Here is a 21735-nt window from a genome sequence, read left to right on the forward strand (position 1 = left end):
GCTAAGAGTTGGACACAACTGAGCGACTTCACTTTCACTTTTCACTTTCATGCATTGGAGAAGGAAATGGCAACCCACTCCAGTGTTCTTGCCTGGAGAATCCCAGGGACGGGGGAGCCTGGTGGGCTGACGTCTATGGGGTCGTGTAGAGTCGGACACGACTGAAGTGACTTAGCAGCAGCAGATGAAATGGACCAATATCTTGAAACACACAAGCAGCCAAAACTCACGCAAGGAGAAAAAGACAATCTGAATAGGCTGATTTATCAATGAAATTGAGTCAATACCCACCTCCCCCCTGCAAAACAGAAAACACCAGATCCAGATGAGTTCACTGATGAATTCACCCAAACATTTAAGGAAGAAATTATACCAATTCTCTACAATCTCTTTTAGAGGATAGAAGGAAAAGGATTACTTCCTAACCCATTCTATGAGACCAGCACTACTTTAATATTAAAACCAGAAAAAGACATTGCTAGAAAAGAAAACTACAAACAAATATCTCTCATGAACATAGATGCAAAAATCCTCAATGAAATATTAGCAAACCAACTTCAGCAATATATAAAAAGAATTATACACCATGACCAGTTAGGATTTATCCCAGGTATGCAAGACGGGTACAACATTCAAAACTCAAGTAATGCAGTCAATCACATCAACAAGTTAAAAAAGAAAAATTGCACAATCATATATCAGTAGACGCAGAAAAAGATTTGATTAAAATCCAACACTGATTCATGATAAAAAAAAAAACCTCTCAATAAATTCCTTAGTAAATTCTTAGGAATAGAGGCAAACTTCCACCACTTGATAATTAATACCAAAATACCTACAACTAACATCATACTTAACGATAAGAAACTTGAAGCTTCCCCACCAAGATTAGGAACAAGGTAAGGATATCCCCTTTCATCACTCCTTTTCAATACTGTACTGGCAGTTCTAGCTAATGCAATAAAACAAAAAACGAAAAGAAAAGTTACACAGATTGGGAAGAAAGAAATAAAACTATCTTTGTTTGCAAATGACATGATATGTAGAAAATCCAAAAGAATCAACAACAACAACAAAACCCTCCTGGAACCAATAAGCAATTATAGCAAGGTTAATATACAAAAGTCAGTTGCGGACTTCCCTTGTGGCTTAGTGGATAAGAACCTGCCTGCCAATTCAGGGCACAGAGTTTCAGTCCCTGGTCTGGGGAAATTCCACATGCCGTGGAGCAACTAAACCCATGTGCCACAACTAGTGAAGCCCTTGAGCTGCAACTACTGAAGCCCACATGCCTAGAGCCTGTGCTCCACAACAAGAGAAGTCACTGCAATGAGAAGCCTGTGCACTGCAATGAAGAGTAGCCCGTGCTTGCCACAAATAGAGGAAGGTCGTGCAAAGCAATGAAGACCCAGCAGTCAAAAACTAAATAAATAAATTTAAAAAGTCAGTCACTTTCCTAAATACCAGTAATGAATACTTGAAAAATAGAAATTGAAGACACAATATCATTTACATTAGCACCCTCAAAAATCAAATACTTAGATATAAATCTTAAAAAAATGTATAAGATATACATAAGGAAAATTCCAAGACTGTGAAGAACAAAAGTGAATAAGAACTAAGCAAATGGAGGGACTTCCTTGGTGGTCCAGTGGCTAAGACTACACGCTCCCAATGCAGGGTGCCTAAGTTCGATCCCTGCTTAGGGAATTAGATCTCACATGCCTCAACTAAGAGTTTGTGTGTGCAACTAAAGATCCCACATGCCACAACTAAAAAGATCCCACATACCACAACAAAGATTGAAGATCCTACATGTGGCAACTCAGACCTGGTGCAGTCAAGTAAATAAATAAATATTTTTTTAAGTTTGTTATTTAAATAAACAAATAAATGGAGAAATGCTTCATGTTCATGGAGCAGAAGACTCAATATTGTCAAGATGTCAGTTCTTCCCACTTGATGTATATATTCAAAGAAATCCCAATCAAAATCCCAGCAATTTATTTTATGGATATCAGCAAAGTGATTCTAAAGTTTACATGAAGAGGCAGAAGACCCAGAATAGCCAATACAATACTGAAGGAGAAGAACAAAATTGGAGGACTGACACTGTCCAGTGTCAAGACTTACTGTAAAGCTACAGCAATCAAGACATTATGGTTTTGGTGAACGAACAGACAAAAAGATCAATGGAACAGAATATAAAGCCCAGAAATTGATCCGCATAAATAAAGCCAACTGATCTTTGACAAAATAGCAAAGGCAATACAATGGAATAAAGATAGTGCTCTCAACAAGGGTTGGAACAACTGGACATCTATATCCAAAAAATGGATATAGGGACTTCCCCAGTGGTCCAGTGGCTAAGACTCTACACTTTCATTACAAGACATATGGGTTCCCCTAATTGGGGAACTAAGATCCCTTAAGCCATGCTGTGTGGCCAAAAAATAAAAAAAGGAAATTCTTAGGAAATAACATAGGCAAAAAACCTAGATGACTTTGGATATGACACTGACTTAAAAAAGATAATTTTATTGATTTCTTTTGGCTGTTCTGAGTCTTCACTGCAGTGTGGGCTTTTCTCTAGTTGCAAGGAGTGGGGGCTACTCTTTGTTTCAGTGCACAGGCTTCTCATTATGGTGGCTTTGCTTGTTGTGGAGCATGGGCTGTAGGGCGCTCAGGCTTCAGTAGTTGCATCACGTGGGCTCAGCAGTTTTGGTTCCCAGGCTCTAGAGTACAGGCTCAGTAGTTGTGGCACACCAGCTTAGTTGCCCCAAGGCATGTGGGATCCTCCCAGACTAGGGATCAAACCCATGTCTCCTGCATCAGCAGGTGAATTCTTTACCACTGAGAAACCAGGGAAGCCCAGCAATGACTTTATAATACCAAAGGCACAATCCATGAAAAAAAGAACTGACAAGCTTAAGATTAAAATGAAAAACTTCTACTCTATGAAATAATGTCAAGAGATTGAGAACACAAGCTGCAGACTAGGAGAAAATATTTGCCAAAGACACATCTGATAAAGGACTGTTATTCAAAATATGCAAAAAAAAAGGAAACCTCTTAAAACTCAATGGTGAGGAAACAAACAACCCAATTTAAAAATGGGCCAAAGACTTTAACAAACAGCTCATCAAAGAAGATAACCAAATGGCAAATAAACGTACAAAAATATACTCTACATGTATGCCATCAGGGAAATGCAAATTAAAACAATGAGATACCACTACACACTTATTAGAATGCCCCAAAGCTGAACACTAACAGTACCAAATGCTGGTGAGGATATGAAACAACAGGAACTCTCATTCATTGCTGGTGGACATGCAAAATGGAAGACACTTTGGAAGACAGTCCGGTGGTTTCTTACAAAACTAAACATACTCTTACCATATGACCCAGCAATTGAACTCCTTGGTATTTATTCAAAAGAGTTGAAAAATTAAGTCTACTCAAAAACCTGCAATGAGATGTTCATTACAGCTTTATTCATAATCGGTGCAACTTGGAAGCAACCAAGATGTCCTTCATTAGGTGAATGGATAAATAAAATGTGGTATATTTAAACAATAGAATATTATTCATTGCTAAAAAAGGATGCGTGATCAAGCCATATAAAGACATGGAAGAACCTTAAATGCATAGGGTTTCCCCTCTGGCTCAGTAGTAAAAAATCTGCCTGCAGTGCAGATCCCTGGATTAGGAAGATCCCCTGGAGGAGGAAATGGCAACCCACCCCAGTATTCTTGCTGGGAAAATCCCATGGACTGAAGGGCCTGGTGGGCTACAGTCCATACAGTCACAAAGAGTCGGACACAACTGAGCAACTGAGTATGTATACACTCACACACAAGTGAAGGAAGCTAATTGGAAAGGGCTATATACTTAAAATTTCAATGTAAAACATTCTGGAAAAGACAAAACTTTGGAGACTGTGAAAAAATTAGTGCTTGCCAGGGACTAGGGTTGGTGGAGAGATGAATAGGCAGAGTACAGAGGATTTTAATGGCAGTGAAACTACTCTGTATGATACTATAATGGTGGGTATATATCATTATGCATTTGCCCAAATACATAGAATATACAACACCAAGGGGAATCCTAAGGTAAACTATATATGAAGATGTATTCATCTACTGACCTTGCACAGATTCCAGGAGAGGAGTATGGGAGTTTGCAAAGAAATGGATGTTCACATTGGGAATAGCTGGAATGAGCTGGAGGGGTGGAGGTGGGAAGGAACCATCAAAACCTGAAATAGAGCTCTAAGAGTCATCAACAAACAGATAGTACTTGAAAGCAAGAGAGTCAAGTAAATCACTCAGCAATAGTCTTGGAGTAAGAAGACACTGAGGAGGACGTGGGACTGCGCTGTGTCTTGTTGGAGAAGCAGGACGATTCGTTACCTACCGGGAATGTCTTTGGCTGTGGGCATCCCCCGCTGTTCTTTAAGTTTTTGCTCTCTTTTCAGCCACACAAAGCTGCACCCAAGCTTGTTTGACGTCTGCTCTGTCAAGTGTCCATGATGTTGGGCCCTGAGAGAGGTGAAGGTTTTGTGGTCAAGCTCCGTGGCCTGCCCTGGTCCTGCTGTGTTGAGGATGTGCAGAATTTCCTCTCCGACTACATGATCCATGATGGGGTCACAGATGTTCATTTTATCTACAGTAGAGAAGGCAGGCAGAGTGGTGAGGCTTTTGTTGAACTCAAATCAGAAGATGATGTAAAAATGGCCCTTAAAAAATACAGGGAAAGCATGGGACATCAGTATATTGAAGTGTTCACGTCCCACAGAACCGAGATGGATTGGGTGTTGAAGCACAGTGGTCCAAACAGTGGTGACACTGCCAGTGATGGTTTTGTTCAAACAGTGGTGACACTGCCAGTGATGGTTTTGTTCGACTTCAAGGACTCCCGTTTGGATGCACCAAGGAAGAGATCATTCAGGTCTTCTCAGGGTTGGAAATCATGCCAAACGGGATCACATTGCCTGTGGATCCTGAGGGCAAGACTACAGGGGAAGCCTTTGTGCAGTTTACTTCACAGGAGTTAGCAGAGAAGGCTCTAGGGAAGCACAAGAAGAGAATAGGGCACAGGTATATTGAGATGTTCAATAGCAGTCAGGAAGAAGTTAGGTCATACTCGGATCCCCCACTGAAGTTCATGTCAGTGCAGCGGCCGGGGCCCTATGACCGCCCTGGCACAGCCAGGAGGTATACTGGCATCATCAAGCAGGCAGGCCTGGAGAGGATGAGGTCCGGTGCCTACAGTTCAGGCTATGGGGGTTATGAGGAGTACAGCGGCCTCAGTGATGGCTACAGCTTTGCCTCCGACCTGTTTGGGAGACCTCACTCTCTGGGGTATACGACTACAGGTATAGAGATGGTAGGTTCACTGTCCAGAGCACCACTGGACACTGCATCCATACGAGAGGGCTGCTCTACAAAGCCACAGAGAATGACATTTACAACTTCTTCTCCCCGCTCAATGTGAGAGTCCACATTGAGATTGGCCTTGATGGAAGAGTGACCGGTGAAGCTGATGTTGAGTTTGCCACTCATAAAGAAGCCGTAGCAGCCATGTCCAAAGACAGGGCAAACATGCAACATAGATACATAGAACTTTTCTTGAATTCCACAACAGGGGCCAGCAATGGGGCATATAGCAGTCAGATAATGCAAGGCGTGGGGTGTCAACCCAGTCCACTTACAGTGGTCTCGAGAGCCAGTCTGTGAGTGGCTATTATGGGGCTGGCTATGGTGGCCAGAACAGCATGGGTAGATATAACTAGTTTTGTAGTAGCTTTTGAGTTATTTCAGTCAAATTTTCACAGGCAGCCAACAAGCAGTGAAAAACAGTTATTACTCTAGAGGAAGCTAGGGGACCCGTTTTGCACCATGAGTTTGTGAAATCTGGATTTAAAAATTACCTCTTAAGTGTTTTCTCATGCAAACTTTCTTCTAGAAAGTGATATTGAGTAAAATAAAACTATTTTCATCTTTTGTTGATTAACATTTTGGTAGTGTACTTCTGGAGTGATGTTATCTGAGTTAAAGTAGCTTTAAGTATGTTAAATGTGGATCTTTTACACCACACCATTGTGAACACATTGGGGAGGCATGCTTTTTTGGAAAACTCAAGGTGCTAGATCCCTAATTCAAAGAGGACATTTCTCATGTTTGTTCATTCTAGCTTATTTTCATTTAAAATCTCTTAAATTTAAGCTTTTCAAAAGTTAGTTTTGAAAATTGAGACACATTACTAATACTGTAGGAATTGGTGAGGCCTTGACTTAAAAACTTTCTTTGTACTGTGATTTCCTTTCGGGTGTATTTTGCTAAGTGAAATTTGTTAAATTTTTTTGTTAACTCAACTTTTTTCTTAAAAAGACTTTTTCACACACACACACACACACACAAGAAGACACTGAGGCTAGATTTCTGGGAACATCTACAGAGGAGCCCGAGGAGGACAATACAGACAAAAATCATGAGCACGATATAATGGAAACCAAAGAAGGAGTAATTTTCTAGAAATGAGATTTGTTCTTAACATCACACACTACTGAGAAGTTCCCTCTGAAGTATGTCTGCAGCTTTTCTAATATGGAAACCACTTATCAGCATAATGAAAGCTGATGGTTGGGGCAGAGACCAGAATGCAGAGACTGAACTATGATGTGAAGATGTCAGTGTTAACTATTTTTTCTGAAAATCGGAATCTGGGTAGTTCTTTTTCACAATAGCAACACTAGTTGTGTGTGTGCTAAGTCGCTTCAGTCGTGTCAGTGCTTACTCAGTCGTATCAGTCATGTCTGACTCTTTGTGACCCTATGAACTGTGGCCTATCAGGCTCCTCTGTCCATGGGATTCTCCAGGCAAGAACACTGGAGTGGGTTGCCATGCCCTCCTCCAGGGGATCTTCCTGACCCAAGGATCAAACACAGGTCTCCTGAATTACAGGCAGATTATTTATTGCTGAGCCACCAAGGAAGCCCACAATACCAATTACCATATGTTAAATAACAAATATATAGAAGGTGAGTATTACAATTTCTTTCAACTCAGGAGAACATATTATTGGGTGCCTTGGCTGTTGGGGATATGAAGAAGATCAAGGTGAGGTCACTGTCCCCAAGGTGCCTATAACACAATAGGAGACAGACAAAGAGGTCTGGGGGCATAGATGAGGGAAGCATAATTTCTGTCAGAAGGGTTTGGGAATCTGAGAAATCCTGACAGAGGAAATGACATTAGAGCTGGGATTTGGAAGATGAGTGGAAATTCTCCTGGTTGAGGGTGGAGAGGGCATTCTAGGTAGAGGGACACAAAGGCAAAAGCTTGTAGACAGAAATGTCTCTGCCATGTTTGGGGATGACTTGTGGCTCAGTGCAGATAAAGGGCATGTTAGTGAGTTTGGACTTTAATAGAGATAATGGGAAGCTTCCAGAGTTATTTTAAGCTAGATCAGTCACATGTCCAGAATTGAAAGAGTCCAATTGCAAGTGGGAAGACACACTGAGAGACTTCCATAACTTTCTGAGTAAGAGAGGATGAGCGCCTGTTCGAAGAGGGTGGCAAAATATTGGAGGAGAATGAAACAAACAGCAAAGCAAGGCATTTGAGCTAATTTAGGAAATAAAGATGATGACTTGGTGATTGATCATAGTGAAATTATTAATCTCTCGAGCTCTGGAATCAGGAAGAATTCTAGTTCTGCAACATTCCATTTGCGTGCTCTTAGAAACATTATTGGGCTTCCCAGGTGGTGCTAGTGGTAAAGAATCCTCCTCCCATGAGGGAGGCTCAAGAGACTTGGGTTTGATCCCTGAGTCAGGAAGATTCCCTGGAGGAGGGCATGGCAACCCACTCCAGTATTCTTGCCTGGAGAATCCCATGGACAGAGGAGCCTCATGGGCTACAGTCCATAGGGTCGCAAAGAATCAGACATGACTGAGCAAGCACAGACACATTATTTAATATTTCTGAGCCTCGGTTTCCTCATCTGCATAATAAGGATAATAAAATGCCTACTGTATAGGACAAAACAAGATTAAGTAATAAATAAATTTTAGCGATTATGTTTAATATTATTATTTTTACTGCCAGCTAAATTGCAGTGACTGATGGAAATGCCCAATAGGCAATTAGATATGTGAATTGAAGTGTGAAAGGAAAATATGGACCAGAGATTTTTTATTTACCTTATTACCTTGGAGGGTGGTTGCAGTGCTGTGAAGGGCAGAGATGGAACTTTGCAGAATATTTGCGCTTAGAAGTGGCAGGAGAAAGTGTACAGAAAAGTAGTGGTATGTGTGTGAGAGAGAGAAGTCTTACCTTTGAGAGGATCGTTTTAAACTGCTAAATGCAGTAGCTTCATCTAAATCCTTAATTCCTGACACCTCTGCACCATTAGATGCAAGTGACCTCTTCAAACCTTCTTTTAGAAACTCTCTTCTTCAGTTTCCATGGCATTTGGTTCTCTTCTATCTTCTCTGATTATGCATAGAACATCTCAGCCTTATCTTGTGCCAACTCCTTCATTTTATAAATGAGGAGACAAAAGAGCCAGAAAATGGAAGTAGCTTGTTCAAGGTTCACTGTCAATTGTTCCTTCCTTGTCTTTATTTCCACCCTTTTCTCACTTCCCACAGTTCTTTGCTCTTTGCCCTCCTATACTCACTTTCTCTTTCTAAAAACTCATCTTTTTGCACAGTTTCTAGGATTGCTTTTAGGCTTTTTGATTGCCAGCTTGAAATCTCCCATCCTTGCCTCTCTCCAGAGCTGCTATCCCACCCTTTCAATAGTTAGTCAGATGTTCCACCAACACCTCATACTTAGCATGTCTGAAATATCATCTTTCCCTACAAGGCTAGCTTCCCTCTGACTCCATTACCATATCAATGCTGCCTTCATTCTCTTAGTCAGCTACTGCTACTGCTAAGTCGCTTCAGTTGTGTTTGACTCTGTGTGACCCCATAGACGGCAGCCCACCAGGCTCCCCGTCCTTGGGATTCTCTAAGCAAGAACACTGGAGTGGGTTGCCATTTCCTTCTCCAATGCATGAAAGTGAAAAGTGAAAGTGAAGTCGCCCAGTCATGTCCAACTCTTCGCAACCCCATGACTGCAGCTCACCAGGCTCCTCCGTCCATGGGATTTTCCAGGCAAGAGTACTGGAATGGGTTGCCATTGCCTTCTCCTTATCAAATCTGGTCAATTGGTCCTATATAAATGTCCATGTAGTGCAGGAGTTAAGCACACTGCCTGTAGGGACAAAACTGCCTGGGACCAAATAATGGTTCTGTGATATTGGACAAGTGAATTATTTTGAACCAGAGGCCATTAGAGCTGGAAGAGAACTTAAAGATAATTATTTCCCAAAGCGTCACCTTTTTCAGAAAAGAAATCTGAATCCCTGAAAGGTAAATCCCCACAGCCTGTAAATATGAGTCAGGACTGGAACCCAGGACTACTGGAGCTCCAAGTCAGTGTGCTTTGTCCTGCACCATTGGTGCAGGTCCTGCTGTCTTATTGGACCTGTCACCACTGCCACCTCCCAAGACTGAATATTTATAACTTTGTGCCTGGATTATTGACACAGCCTTCTATCTACTCTTGCAACCTTTCCTTTACCCCATCCCCAGTTCATCCTGCCAAGTTAATCTCCCTAAAACTTCATTTCCATCTTGTAATTCCCCTCATTGAAAAGCTTTTGGTGGTTCCTCCTTGCCTACCATATAAAATTCAAATGTCCGAAAGTGAAGTTGCTCAGTCGAGTCCGACTCTTTCTGACCCCATGGACTGTAGCCTACCAGGCTCCTCTGTCCATGGGATTTTCCAGGCAAGAATACTGGAATGGGTTGCCATTTCCTTCTCTAGGGGATCTTCCCAACCCAGGGATTGAACCCGGGTCTCCTGCATTGTAGGCAGATGCTTTTACCATCTGAGCCACCAGGGAAGTCTCAAATGTCCGAGCTCGGTATCAAAACTCCTCCAAAATGTGCTGCCAGCCCACCTTTCCATGCTTCATTACCCATACTACCCTTTTATACTTCATGACCCATACTACCCTTTTATACTTCATGACCCAGCCGTGCCCAAAACTCTGTGTTCTTTGAACAGCTCATGCACTTTCATGCCCTACTGCCTTTTTACATAGTGTTCTCTCAACTTTGTCTTACTTTGATTTTCTTCCTGTCAAATTCTTATTCATTTTTCAGGGCCCAACTAAATGTCCTAGTGCATGAATACTTTTCAGATTCCCCCAGTCAGAATTAATCTTTATGATAACGTATGTGACAGGAATTGACAACATAGCTGAGTGTTTAGTGAGTTCCTGTCTCCCTTTTTTTTACCTGTGTTCCCACAGCATATTGCTTATACTTCTTTTTAACATTTATTTCACTTACCTTGTATTTAAGCTGATTATTTAACCAACAAATGAGACTTGTCTCATTTATCTTTGCATCCTCCATGGCCCCAAGAGAGTTCCTGGCACACAATGGGTACTTAACAGATATTTATTGAAAGGAAAGGAAAGGAGAAGAAAACTGTGGAACCAAGTCTTGAGACATCCCTTCATTAGTAATTCAGCAAGACCAACTCCTGTTGCTGAACATGGAGTGACATGTTAAGAGAAGAAAAATCTGGGAAACCCTATTGGCTGATCTTCAACAAAGTGCTCAGGAAGCCTTGGTTCAACCTGACAGTTTGCTTGAGGGCGATAAGGTAGGAGAGATGAGACAACTCAGATAAAATTCTTATCCACACATTCTTGAGCCTCTTTTTTTGGGGGGGGATGGGGGTGGGCAAAAATACCATTCCTTTCTCCAGGAGATCTTCCTGAGCCAGGGATCGAACCCAGATCTCCCACACTGTAGGTGGAACACTTTACCACCTGAGCTACCAGGGAAGTCCCACACATTCTTTAAAATAAGCTGAGATCAATGCAGGTCCATTGTTCCTTGCCAGCTGGTTTACAAATAGCTAGAGAGAGCAGTGCCCAGTCCTAAAGAGGGGAGAAGGTAGAAGTAGAACGTCTTTGGAGCCATTTGCAAAGGGAAGTTACCATGATCCATGAGTTTATCTTTCCCTAGAAAAGGATTCTTTCTGTCAATTGAAGTATAGTTGATATATAATGTTGTGCTAATTACTATTGTACAGCAAAGTGACTTGGATATATATATATATATATATTCTTTTTATATTATTTTCATTTAAGGTTTATCATAGGATATTGAATATAGTTCTCTGTGCTGTAGAGTTTATCCCTTCTGTATATAAAAACTTACATCTGCTAACCCCAATCTCTCACTCCATCCCTCCCCCAGTCCCCTCCCCCTTGGCAATCACCAGTCTGTTCTCTACGTCCGTGATTCTGTTTCTGTCTCATAGATATGTTCGTTTGTGTCATATTTCAGATCTCACACATATGTAATATCATGGTATTTATCTTTCTCTTTTTGACTTCAGTTCAGTTCAGTCACTCAGTCGTGTTGGACTCTTTGCAACCCCAAGGACTGCAACACACCAGGCCTCCCTGTCCATCACCAACTCCCGGAGTTTACTCAAACTCATGTCCACTGAGTTGGTGATGCCATCCGACCATCTCATCCTCTGTCATCCTCTTCTCCTCCCACCTTCAATCTTTCTCATCATCAGGGTCTTTTCAAATCAGTGAGTTCTTCGCATCAGGTGGCCAAAGTATTGGAGTTTCAGCTTCAACATCAGTCCTTCCAAATATTCAGGACTGATTTCCTTTAGGATGGACTGGTTGGATCTCCTTGCTGTTCAAGGGACTCTCAAGAGTCTTCTCCAACACCACAGTTCAAAAGCATCCTTTCTTCAGTGCTCAGCTTTCTTTATAGTCCAACTCTCACATCCATACATGACCACTGGAAAAACCATAGCTTTGACTAGATGGACCTTTGTTGGCAAAGTATTGTCTCTGCTTTTTAATAAGCTGTCTAGGTTGGTCATAACTTTTCTTCCAAGGAGCCAGGGTCTTTTAATTTCATGGCTGCAGTCCCCATCTGCAGTGATTTTGGAGCCCCCAAAAATTAAGTCTGCCACTGTTTCCACTGTTTCCCCATCTATTTGTCATGAAGTGATGGGACCAGATGCCATGATCTTAGTTTTCTGAATGTTGAGTTTTAAGCCAACTTTTTCACTCTCCTCTTTCACTTTCATCAAGAGGCTCTTTAGTTCTCTTTTGCTTTCTGCCATAAGCGTGGTGTCATCGCATATCTGAGGTTATTGATGTTTCTCCCAGCAATCTTGATTCCAGCTTGTGCTTCATCCAGCCCAGCGTTTCTCATGATGCACTCTGCATATAAGTTAAATAAGCACGGTGACGATATACAGCCTTGACGTACTCCTTTCCCGATTTGAAACCAGTCTGTTGTTCTATGTCTATTTCTAACTGTTGCTTCCTGACCTGCAGATAGATTTCTCAGGAGGTAGGTCAGGTGGTCTGGTATTCCCATCTCTTGAAGAATTTTCCACACTTAGTATGATAATCTCTAGTTGCAGCCATTTTGTTGAAAATGGCATTATTTCATTCTTTTTTATGGCTGTGTAGTATGGAAAAGGATTCTTGATCAAGCTCCTTGGATCACTTCCCTTGGAAGAGTGGGTAATTGTGAGGGGTAATGCAGGCCAGGTAGGTAGGCATGTGTGACAGTCCTTCATGGTCTCTCAGTAGCATTGGACACAGCTTTCAGCTAAGGCCTCTGTGCAGATCATCCTAATTCTGGAGTAATGGCAAGATAAAAGATGACTTGCATTCTCATTTTGACTGGACCTTGTGGCTTGTGGGATCTTAGTTCCCAGACCAGGGATTGAACTCAGGCCCTCAGCAGTGAGAATACAGAGTCCTAATCACTGAACCTCTGGGGAACTTCCTGCATTCTCACGTTGACAGTTTAAGGACAGGTTGAAAACCTCAAGTTCATTTCTTTGTTGGCTACCTCCATCATTATCAATTGTCATTCATCAAAATTTTTCTAAGCACCTACTACATGTCAGGTACATGGGTACTGATGCAGATATGAATGGAATGTGCCCTTAAAAAATTGTTATTCTAGGAAATTCCCTGATAGACCAGTGGTTAAAACTCCACACTCCCAGTATAGGGGGCATGGATTGGATGCCTGGTCAGGAACTATATCCGACAAGTCGCAACTAAGACCCAGCACAGTCAAATAATTTTTTAAAGTATTATCCTAATAGAGGAGACACATAAGTAAACAGACAATATGGTGGACTCTGATAAGTGCTGTCGCAGAGATATACAGCATAGAGGAGAAACTGAGGGAGAGAGAAAGTGGATGGAACAAAACCTTAACTCCTGAATTTAGCATAAAAGGCCACTGGCTACCTCTCTCCACTCCTCAGCCTTTGTATGTGAAGAGCAGACTATCTGAGCTGAGTTTCAAGGAATGGAGAGTTGGCAAAGAAATGAGGAAGAGGTATTATAGGCAGATTTTATCCTAAAGGCAATGAGGAACCAATGGAGAATTTGAAGCTGGGGAGGGGTATGATCAGATATATCTTTTAGAGAGACCACTCTAAGGAAAGTTTGGAGAATGGATTGGAAGAGGCCAGGAATGGAGAAAGGCAGACAGGAAACTGGTTTACTAACCCAATTGTAAAATTATTGCAGTCTATACTAGGGCAGTGGAAGTAGAATAGAAAGAAAGAAAAGGAGCTGAAAAATATGAGGAAGCAAAACCTACAGGGTTTAGTTGTTTATCAAATACAGAGTTATAGGAGGCTGAGCAAGGGGAGGAAACTAGTACTGAGTCCGCAGATTCCCAACTTGAGCAATTGGGTGGATATGAGACCATTCAATGGGTTAAGGGAACACTGGAGGGGCAGCAGATTTGGGAGCAGAAGAGATGAGATGGGCATCATATACATATTTGGAGACCAGGAGTGAGGTTTGGCCTGAAGATACAGATTTGAATCTATCTGTAGTTGAAGCCATGGGTTAGATGAGCCTACTCAGGGAGAGCCTGAAAAATGACAGAAACAGAGGGACTAGAACTCTGAGGAACATCAACATTTAAGGGGCAGAGTAAAAGAAAAGAATGGAGTAATCAGAGAGACAAGAGAGACATCAGTACAGAAAAGTGTAAGAAAAGTCAAAAAAGACTCTGTAGCCATTAAAAAATATGCTTTAGAAAAATATCTAGAGACATCTTTGTTGTTGTTCAGTAGTTAAGTCGTGTTCAACTCTTTGTGACCCCATGGGCTGCAGCACACCAGGCTCCCTTGTCCTTCACCATCTCCCAGAGCTTGCTCAAATTCATGTCCATTGAGTCAGTGATGCCACCCAACCATACCATCCTCTGTCCTCCCTCTTCTCCTTTTGCCTTCAATCTTTCCCAGCATCAGGGTCTTTTCCAATGAGTTGGCTCTTCTCAACAGGTGGCCAAAGTTTTGGAGCTTCAGCTTCAGCATCAGTCCTTCCAATGAATATTCAGAGTTGATTTAGGGTTGACTGGTTTGATCTCCCTACAGTCCAAGGGACTCTCAAGAGTCTTCTCCAACACCACAGTTCAAAAGCATCAATTCTTCAGCACCCAGCCTTCTTTATGGTCCAACTCTCACATCCATACATGACCACTGGAAAAACCATAGCTTTGACTAGATGGACCTTTGTTGGCAAAGTAATGTCTCTGCTTTTTAATAAGCTGTCTAGGTTGATCATAACTTCCTTTCCAAGAAGCAAGCAGCATCTTTAAATAGTCATGATATAATAGCAAGTGAAAGAGGATATAGAACAGTATGCACTGCTGAGAACAGATTGATGATTGCCAGAGGTGGGGGGTGAAAGATGGGTCAAAGTGTGAAGGGAATCAAAGGGTACGCACTTGCAGTTACAAAGTGAATAAGTCATGGGGGTGTAATGAGCAGCATGGTAAGTGTAGAAATAATACTGTATTGTATATTTGAAAGTTGTTAAGAGTAGATCTTAAAAATTCTCATCATAAAAAAAAAATTCTGTGTGGTGATGGATGTTAACTAGAGTGACTGTAGTGATCATTCCACAATGTATACAAATATTGAATCATTATTCTGTACACCTAGAGTTAATATAATGTTATATGTCAATTATATCTCAATAAAAATAATATGTAGTATATGATGACAACTTATAATAAAAGTATAAGTATATATTTTAATTGAAAAATGACTGTAAGGTTTCACACCTTGCAGTAATGGTTATCTCTGGATGGTGATGCTACACATTCTTTTTATTATTATTCTATGAATTGTTTTGGTATTTTCCAGTTTTCCATAAGGAACATACATTGCTTGTGTAACAGCAAACATAAAGATTAATATAAAAGAGAGGGACATCTCTGGAAGTCCAGTGGTTAAAACTCGGCACTCCCAATACAGGAAGCATGGGTTTAATCCCTGGTTGGGGAACTAAGATCCCACATGCCACAGGATGAGGCTATATATTTTTATATGGAAAAATCAAAGAAGAAAGTTTAGAGAAGGTGGGAGTGGGCAAGTGAATCCAACATCTCAGAGTCAGTAAAACTAGTTCTGAGGGATGTCCATTGGATTTAGCAACAAAGTAACCTTGGTGAAAACTATTTCAATGGAGTAGGGAGCAGGTACAGAAGCCGGATTGGAGTGGAACTGAAGAGTGAATACCAGATGAAGTATAGATGGCAAGTATAGACATATCATTCAAAAAATGTGGTTAAGAAGGAAAACAGATAAGGTAGAGGCCCAGTCTCAGATACCATTCAGTTAAAGATTCTCACACTTATGTGTGGTGGCTTTGAGTGCCCTAAAGAGAGGTTAAGTTTTGATGGTTTTCTGATACTCAAATTTTCAGTATAAGGGGTACAGCATAGTATGGAATTGGAATCAGGAGCCATCAGGAAATCAGCATCAGAAATTGCTCTTCTGGGCTCAGAGACAAACTTAGCATCATTGGAACTGAGTGAAACACTCCAGTGTTACATATGTGGCTACATAATTTAGAGTGTGGGTTAATACCTGGGAAAAAGCCCTTCCCAAAAGCCTGTGATAAGTATGAAAATATTGTGGAAGTTCTAGTGACTCATGTGATAACAGTCAGGGCTTCTTTATCAAGGTGTGCAGCTCAATTTCATAGACAATGTTGTTCTCTAGGAATAATGCCAAACCTCAGTGCGTGCTACAGCTCAACCCATCCCCAACACTGTGAGGTGAAATGTCAACAGTGACAAAGAGCAGTTTATGTTTATTAAAGCACTAACACAGATTCAGCAATCAATAACTGCTTGACACTCTGAAAAGCGCCCTCATGCTGGCAAATCCAATGCCACTGAACACCCATTTCCTAGGAAACAATGAAGTAGCTCAATCATCCTTGTCTTTTTTTTTTTTTTCATCCTTGTCTTTTATAGGAGGAAAAATCAACCAAATGAACCAAAATGGAATCAAAAAGCAATCAAAATTCATGATTTCAGGGATCTGAATGGGCCTAGGAATCAGCCCTTTAACTGTCATCAGAGTCAGTTGGGGCAGGTAAAATAGGGGGGAAAATGTCTCAGTTTCCTACCTAGATAGCTTTTCATCCCTCCTATGAACAATACTTGTTAGCAGAAGCTTTTGCTTTCAGGATGTCATCAGCAGCCTGACACTCCCCTAGGTATTGACCTAGGAGTGCTGAGTGGTTCAAAGAAATAACGGGCAGTGGCTGTGATTGCTGAGACGGGGGGGATTCTCAATAAGGCATTCGTGGTGTTATGGTTGGCAAACTTGGTTGACAGGGGGAAGGGCTGAGGAGTCCAAAGATTAGACAGAAAGGATGAGCCTCAGAGCTTCTATGTAGGGTCTGATTTACATGTTTTATTATCAGTTTGAAGGGGTAGGTGATGAATACATTTCTAATTGGAAGCCCTGGAAACAGATCCTATGAAAAAGAAGTTCCCTTTGTATACAATATGAGTTCAATGATAGGTGTGTATATAAAGAAAGGAAACTGGAAAGTACTAAATTATTAACAGCTTAATGGGCAGGGTGTTAGCTCATCAGGTTGGACAATTAGCAGAACAAGCTAAATTCTTCTGTGTCCTTTTTGCTTCACCCTTCATACTTGACACTTGGCCCCATTTTTTTTTTTTTTTTTGCTGCAACCTGGGCTCCTCTCTGATTCCTCACCCCTATCACACTACTTCTACCCTTGGGATTGGATGCAACCTGGGAATTTTCTTCCCCTGCTTTGCTCCCTGTGTCTTACAGTGCCCTGTACCCCAAAGCAGAATGATCAGGAAATGGACATCAAGCTGTAACATTAAGATAGGAGCCCAACAGTTCCAATTTTTCATTATGCTTGTTTCACTTGGCTACCTGAAATGATGTGGAATTTCCTGGGGTCTTTTACAAGCATACTCTCCGTTGGTGCAGTGATCATCAGTGAAATGCAGGATCATTCCTAAACCCCAGGAGTTTGAGTCTTTTTAAAAAAGATTTATTCTTCTATTTTTTGACTGTGGTGGGCCTACACACGGGCTTTCTCTAGTTGCAGTGAGCAGGAGGGCTATTGTTGCCATGTGTACCTGGCTTCTCATTGTGATGACTTCTCTTGTTGTAGAGCACAGACTCTAGGTGCATGGGCTTCAGCAGTTCAAGTGTGTCGGCTCAGTAGTTGTGGCTCGTGGGCTTAGTTGCTCCGTGGCATTTGGGATCTTCTGGGACCAGGGATCAAACTGGTGCCCCCTGTATTAGAAGGCAGATTCTTGACCACTGGACCATCAGGGAAGTCCAGGGTCTTAATAAAATATAAAAATGAGGGAGGCGGGGGCAAAAAGAATTTCAAACTGCAGGGAGTAGATATGATGCTGCTTAACACTCTTACTCCCTGGAAATCTATAAGCTCCAAGAAGCACCACCTCACCTTTAGGCTTTACTGTTGGTAGAATAAGTGCACCATCCTGACAATATGGGGCTGGTTTAAGGATATTTCACACTTTTAAGTTTTTTGAGGGGGAGAGCTGAAGCAATTTTGCTTTGTTCCCTGCTCCAAACTGTCCTGAGAGCAAAGGGTATATGCTTAACATCAAGTGAATTGGTGCACTATCTGCGTCCAGTTCTTCAGAAATCCCCTTGGAAAAATAGTGATAGCTCTCCCTTTTTGATCTCTTCTAAGAATATGAATTCCTGAGGCACAAACTTATTCATACAATTACATCCTTTAAAAAGGATCTGTGGGGACTTCTCTGGTGGTCCAGTGACTAAGACTCCACACTCCCAATGCAGGGGGCTCAGGTTTGATCCCTGGTCAGGGAACTAGATCCTACATGCCACAGTTAAGAGTTCACATGTCACAACCAAAAATCCCATAGGCGTCAATGAAGATCGAAGATCCTGCATGCTGCAACTAAGACCTGGTGCAGCCAAATAAATAAATAGATAGGTAATTTTAAAATAAATAAATAAAAAGGATTTGTGACAACCGAGAGCAATTATGAATACAGGACAACTTCCATCTTTCCCTAGCAGCCCCTACTGGAAACAGTTTGCATAACCTTCCACAGCCTGAGCTGGGGTGAGAACTTTTGAAATGCTCTGCAGATTTTCAGGGTTAGCCATTTCCTTAATCCTATGGACCCATTTGGGAAGATCTTTTTGGCCTGTGTGTCTTAAGCAACATTTATATGGGAAGCTGTCTCCTTTGATTTCTGAGCCATACAGCAGTGCTGTCTCATTGATCAAAGCCATACAAAATGCCACATTTTGTTTGGTAATGAGGCCCGAACAGGCTCGATGATGGACTCCACATGCGAGGCAGCGCTGCTGCAGACCATCCAGGGAAGCCTTAAGAAGCCTCGCTCGGCTGAGGCAACCGGCACTGTTCCGGGATGTAATGAGCAGAGCTCCCACTGGCTTTCTGATTTTGTTGACGAGTTTAGAACCTCTGAACTCTGACGATGTTGCTGGAGAAATGTGCTCTGAAATAAAGTAATCAATTTCTTCCAGCAACTGTCCTGGTCCTGGGTGGGACAGAACAGGAAAGCCCTTGTTTGGGTTAATATCTGAGCTATGCTGGAGACAACAGGCTTATGTTTAGGACCTCTTATCTTGTATGTTTTAAGATCTAATAAAGATTTACACTGAGGAAGTAAACAGGCTGATGTAAAAAAAATTTTTTTAATATTCCCCCCAAACGTCCATTGTGAGAGGAAAGTCTGCTTAGGATTCAAGGCAGACACTGATTTTAGCTGCTTACCAGGAGCAAAAGGATTTGCACTGCTCGCCATAGACGTTTTCCTCCTCTCCTCTCCATTTTCCTCCCCTCCCATGCTCTCTCTTCTCTCCCCTTTCCAGAAGATGTGTTCAAGCAGCAATAAACAGGCAGAGGACAAGTCAATTCTAGAAACAGTATTTTTTATACCACTACAAGCTACTCTAAAAGACTTCCTGTAGCCTAGAACTACAAGCACCCTAGAGAAACCCTGCCAGAACTCTAAGAAACAATGAGTACACACTAATATTGACCTGTATTTTCCCTTCCTAGGAGCTCTGTTATAGGAGCTTTCTCTTCTGGTCAAACAGGTCTGCCCACCATTCCCTAAACACATCTCACAGCTTCCTGTCACCTGGAATGCCTGGCCTCTCCATCTCCTTTATGATCCATGTCCAACTCTGTCTCTTCCAATAATAAGTACCTTTTACTCCTACATCTGAATGCCTTCTGGCCCCTCGTATCTACAAAGGTCATTCAGGACATAATCCCTGTTGTAGGTACTTGGGCATATATCTCATCTCTCCAGCTAGTTTTGAACCTTCTAGAGTTAAGGACCAGTTCTCACTCAGATTCTTGGAACCTGTAGAGCTCATCAGCTCTGATGCTGTGGTTAAACAATCTCTGGCGCAAGACTGCCTGGGTTCAAATCTTGCTTTGTCACTTGCTGGTTGAGTGACCTCACTCATGTCACTTAATCTCTGTGTGCCTTAATTCCCCTGTAACATGGGAATATTAATAACATCTTCTGCAGAGAGCTATTTTGAGGATCCAAGTAATACTTGCAAAACACTTTGAACGCTGCCTTTCACTCATTAAGTACTCCAGAAATGCTAGTCCTCGTTATCCACTCCAACCTGTACGCTCAGCATGAACTGCCAAATGCCAAAGAATGGCGTTCAGCCTTCCCCCCATGGTGTCAAGCTTGGTTTTGCCTTATAAATTTACCAGACACTCACTGAAGGAATTCCCGACCTGACTTTCAATATCCTTCCTGCTCTGAACCCTTTACCTGACTGCTGGTATCGTCCACAGCCACCCAACACAGTCTTGCCTCCTTTCTGTCTCCCAGTCATGTCCCACTCATTCCTACCTTTGTACCTTTACTCAGTGTTCCTCTTCCCTAGAAACCTAGCCCTAACCTTCCCCTTTCCAATTCCCACCCATCCTTCACTTTTCCACTCAAACTTTACCTCCTCCAGGAAGCCTTCCCTGATTATCTCAATTTATCTTCATCTTCCCCTTGTGGATCAGCTGGTAAAGAATCTGCCTGCAATGCGGGATACCTGGGTTTGATTCCTGGGTTGGGAAGGTCCCCTGGAGAAGGGAAAGGCTACCCACTCCAGTATTTTGGCCTGGAGAATTCCATAGACTGTATAGTCCATGGGTTCGCAAAGAGTCTCACACGAGTGAGTGACTTTCACTTCACTTCCCCTTCTTCAAATTCCCTCAGCAGTCTAAGTTAGAACCACATAACTGAACATACACTGACATTTTCCTGGCAACTTTTGAGTCTTAGTCTCATTTTCTCAGGAAGTTGATAAATTCCTTAAGAACAGCTAGAATGTTTTCCCCTCTTTTGCCATCTGCCCCTGGCATGTAACCAGTACTGGGTACTCAACAGGTGTCCAGTAAAGACTTATCAATTGATGTACCTATAGCCTGGGCATAGCCAAGGGAAGCCAGGGTTCTGGCTCTCTACCTGGCAGTGAGCTCGGGCTGGAGTGAACAGAAGGCAGGGAACCAGTAAAGCTGACTTCAGTTATTTCTTCACTGCCATCCGGGCCACAGAATTAGCAGGGTCTTCAGGTAAACTGTCCTTCAAACTGGACTTATCTCTCAGTTAATGGTTGACATTCTCTGTTTACCTTAATGATTGCCAAGATCTGTTGCTGCACACGGTACATTTTGTGGCTCAACTGCCTTGGCCCTGAAGGTAGAAGGTAATTTGGAAGAGGTTTGGGGATTGTAGGATGAGACTGGAAACACTTTGGTCCATCCCTAGCCTCTTAGGGCATGAGCAATAAGCAGGCGGCCCAAGAGAACCCCAGTACTGCCATGTGGGGGAAGCCCTGCCATCTCTCACTTTGGCCTCAAGGGGCCAGTAGCCATTGCCCATGGCTGTTTTTTCTCTCCCCACAGTCAGCATTTTCAAGGCTGGGAGCTGGAAGGGATGGCACCCAGTGCAGGAGCCCTCTCTGTAGCTCGTCCACACACCAGATCTACCTATGGCCAGTGGGTGGGGGAAGGCTGAAGGCTAAGGCCCAGGTCCAGTTCCGTCTCCCAGATTGGGCTAAACATGCATACATGGGTGACGAAGATGTCTCTCTTCCTCTGGGATGGGGCAGTAACTTCAGGCTATGTGATTTGTCTCTCCAAAGTCACGGGGAGTTCAGGGGATCAATCTTATTTAATGATTGTATGAGGGAGGAGGTAGGGCTGGTTAATGTTTGTCTGGTTCCTCTTGGGCTGTGG

At 42.3% G+C, this 21735-nt stretch overlaps 1 non-coding gene and 1 pseudogene across 1 annotated transcript; one reads left to right on the top strand and one right to left on the bottom strand.

The window, feature by feature from the left end:
- The first annotated feature begins 4531 nt into the window (after positions 1-4531).
- LOC122434651 lies at positions 4532-5797 on the top strand (annotated as a pseudogene).
- Positions 5798-9890: 4093 nt separating this feature from the next.
- TRNAC-ACA lies at positions 9891-9963 on the bottom strand. Its single transcript has one exon. It is a non-coding gene; the product is annotated as a tRNA-Cys (tRNA).
- Positions 9964-21735: the final 11772 nt, after the last annotated feature.

The sequence above is a fragment of the Cervus canadensis genome, chromosome X (genome assembly GCF_019320065.1).
Source record: "Cervus canadensis isolate Bull #8, Minnesota chromosome X, ASM1932006v1, whole genome shotgun sequence".
In the NCBI taxonomy this organism is placed as follows: domain Eukaryota; kingdom Metazoa; phylum Chordata; class Mammalia; order Artiodactyla; family Cervidae; genus Cervus; species Cervus canadensis.